General features: G+C 37.1%; 1 pseudogene; it reads left to right on the top strand.

Annotated features, from left to right (window-relative positions):
- The first annotated feature begins 243 nt into the window (after positions 1-243).
- On the top strand, positions 244-3,490 carry LOC105748717 (pleckstrin homology domain-containing family B member 2-like; annotated as a pseudogene).
- The last annotated feature ends 246 nt before the right edge of the window (positions 3,491-3,736 follow it).

The following is a 3,736-nucleotide window of genomic DNA, read 5'->3' as shown; positions in this document are numbered from 1 at the left end:
TAACCTCCACTTCTAAAGTCATTGAACATCTTACTTAGTGATGGATTACTGCTGTGTAAAGGTTTTAACGAGAAAATCTGGTGTAATGCTACCAAACCCATACACACTGTGTAGTTGGATTTCAGCTTAGAGGTTGCTTAGTTATTTTTAAAAACAGAATATATTCCCTTCATTTGGAGAAATGACAATTGGATTCTTTAGTTACCAATTAAAAGGCAGTGGTAAAGCGTAGGGAAAGACATGATGGCAGGGCTTGCTTTAAGCAGAGGTATGGTGAGTTTGCAAATGTGAATTAATTTTAGTGATGCAAGTGAGAATCCCGGCCCCCAAATCTATAACTTCAGCTCCTCTATTATAGTCTGTTTTGATGTCAGAGAATTAAAGATTCATGATTTATAAAACAAAAGTCTGAATGTGAAAAAACCTGACTGTAAAGAAATTAAAATACAATCAAGGTGATAAAACCAATGCATATAAGACAATTGAAAAACCACAATAAATAAGAAATTAAAGTGTATGTAACAAACTAAAAAGCACAGGGTCTACTGTGGACAGCAATGTGAGTGGCAGCTCCCTGTAGACATGTGAAGAAGAATCCTCCCCAGGAGGCAATTCTCAACTGGAGGCTGTAGATGGACCGTGGGATCAGATCACACCAGCAGATGCACTAAGGTGGAAGTGAGCATTGAGGATACTAAAAAATGCATTCCTTAGTATGCAGGCATTTTTCTATAAAATTCAAGTACTGTCTGGGGAGCTTAGATGAATTTTTTTCAGTCTTTTTATCTCAAAAATGAAACAGCTATTTATAAAGTTGTCTATGTGACAGCATTCTCCACGTGAAGAGTGCAGAAACAACTAGAGCTTTGATAAGGAAATAGGACAGAAAAACTCCTAAATATGATTGGGGTTCAGTGCTCTAGTGCAGGAGGACATCTCAGAAGCTAGGCATCATGGGAGGCACTGGAAATTTGGAAGAAAGCTGATAAGTCAGTGAGGTAATTCCAAAACTGGGCAATTGCAGAAACCAGAGTGATATGAGTGAGGTACTTAGGGGGCAAAATTTAAGGTTGCACTCCTTTTCAGGGGCTGACCCCACACTTGCACCACCCTGATGAGGACTTCCTTAATATTTGTGCCCTAGGTGCCTTCCTCCCTTCTGTTTGTCCTGATTCATGTACCATTAAAAAACGTCAACTAGAGTAACATTCTTCTCAAAACTAAGGCTATGTGTTCTGTATAATTGTATTTGTACAGATTTTATCAGATTTTCTCCCTCTCTCTCTCTCTCAGTCACCTATCTCTCTTTATCTATTATCTATCTATCTATCATCTATCTATCTATCTATCTTTCTATCACCTATATATCTGTTGACAGGAAAACCATTCAATAATGCTATACTAATTCAGCACAGAAAAAAAGATAAACACTTTTAATTACAAATATTTCTGGATAATTAGAATATTTAGTTGGTTTGCCTGTTCTGTACCGTTAGATTCAAATACTAATAAATATTTTCACTTTTTCCTCAACTATATACTAAGAATAGCTTTGTATGTTGGAAACACAAAATTGGATCTACCTAGAAACCTTCCTCAATTTAACACACTGTTTAGTAGATGAAAGATAAAGATTTTGTAAAAAAGTAAAATTTGAGCTAGATTTTGAAGGACAAATGGACAACTACTTATTAGATCAGTGCTTTCCAGATAGACCAGATATCAAGAACCAACTAGGAACATTTTATTTTAAGTGAAGTCCTTAAAAAGGTATAAATAAATAATTTATTAATTCTTATTTTCATGACAGATGTATCAGGGAAAGATTGTAAGTTTTGTAAAATAATATGTTTTGAACTTCTATCCATCTATCACCTCACTCCCAACGTACTTGTGTCTCCTTGCCAACACAAACAGTTTGTATTGAAAATTCTACTGCACTTAATATATTCTCTTTGGAATGAGCTGTCCAACAAAAGGATGCTTTCTGTAGCAATGGCCACAAATTTAATATTAGGGAGATTTTTATAATAGTACTTAAAATTCTAAAATAAATACTGCTTTCATTTTATAATTTCCACATGAAAGTAACTTTCCTGTTCTTCATCATCTCTTCTGCAGCACCCTGCCTCCATTTTTAATATAGATTTTCTCCCATTTCTACCAAAGGTATTTATCACTGCCTTTCTATGTTTATGAAAGGTGTATGGCCAGCAGGATAGGTTGAGTTTCTATAAAAATTATTTTAATTTTATTATTTTCTAAGTTACTTTCATAAAATAAAATTCTGTTTGAAAAAGAAAAGAAAAAATGTCATTGGCTTAATTAAAAGGGAGAATAAATATTCTCGTGTATTTTAATATTCTGTTTCATACATATTTGTAAATATTCTACATTTGCACAATTTTGTTTATCTTTATTAAGTACTTGATAAGAAAATTTATTGATTATGCATATTAACTTTTGTCAATTTCAGAATTAGATACCCATTATATATTTAATGGAATATCATTAAAACTTTAAGTTAATTTATTTTAAAAATTGACAACTAGGGCTTGAGGCAGTCGGAGCCGAGGAGCCGGGCAGTGTCCTTGCACTCCTGCCCTACTTTGGTGCGCGGCTGCGGCTGGAGGATTTGCAGGTGAAAATACAGCGTTTGTGAAGAGTGGATGGTTGCTGAGACAGAGTACTATTTTGAAGCGCTGGAAGAATTGGTTTGACCTGTGGTCAGATGGTCACCTGATGACCAAACTCGGTAGAGTGTAGAGGATACGGTCCACACGCCAGTGGACTGCATCAACATCCACACGGGACATGAATGTCGGGATATTCGGCCTCCAGATGGGAAGCCGAAAGACTGTCTGCTGCAGATTGTTTGCCTAGGTGGGAAAACCATCAGTCTTTGTGCAGAAAGCATAGATGATTGTTTGGTCTGGAAATTTACACTTCAGGATTTCAGGACAAACACAGCTCACGTTGGCTCTGAAGTCATGTATGATGAGACTGCCTCGGCTTCCTCCCCACCTCCTTATGCAGCCTATGCTGCACCAACCCCTGATGCCTATGGTTATGGTCCATACAGTGGTGCATACCCACCAGGAACTGAAGTTGTATATGCTTCAAATGGGCAGGCTTATGCTGTACCCTACCAGTACCTGTATGCCGGACTTTACGGACAGTAGCCTACCAAACAAGTCATCATTCGTGAGCGGTATCGAGACAATGACTGTGACCTGGCGCTGGGCATGCTGCCTGGAACAGCCACAGGCATGGCCTTAGGATCTCTGTTCTGGGTCTTCTAGGGTCCTTGGAACCTGGATGTGCATAGCTTCTGATACCCTGGGTGCAATAATATAATTTGCAGGGCATTTCTGTTTGTTATAAATGTTTTTAATAATAGTTTTAGTAGTTCTTTTGAAAGTAGTGACATCATACTTATAACTAATCCATATAAATACCACAGAGAAGGCTTTGGACTGCTATTTAGCTAAAATGTAGACTATTTGGGGGCACTGGTTCATTCTAGGAGTTTTTTTATGGAACTCTCAGAATACCTTATTTGAACACACCTGTTTGTAAAAGCCATTTTCTTTTTAGAGTTAGGCCTTAGTGCTTAAGGGATAATTTATTTTAGTGTTATGCTAGTAATATGGTGATGTATGAGTGAGTGAGTGATTGTGGCAAGAAGAACTGCAGCTGTCTTGGTTTAATGTCAGACTTTGAAACCTCAGACTAG

This window comes from Orcinus orca, chromosome 13 (assembly GCF_937001465.1).
Source record: "Orcinus orca chromosome 13, mOrcOrc1.1, whole genome shotgun sequence".
NCBI classification, from domain to species: Eukaryota; Metazoa; Chordata; class Mammalia; order Artiodactyla; family Delphinidae; genus Orcinus; species Orcinus orca.
Note: the sequence above shows the minus strand (reverse complement) of the source record. Positions and strands in the feature narration are given on the sequence as shown.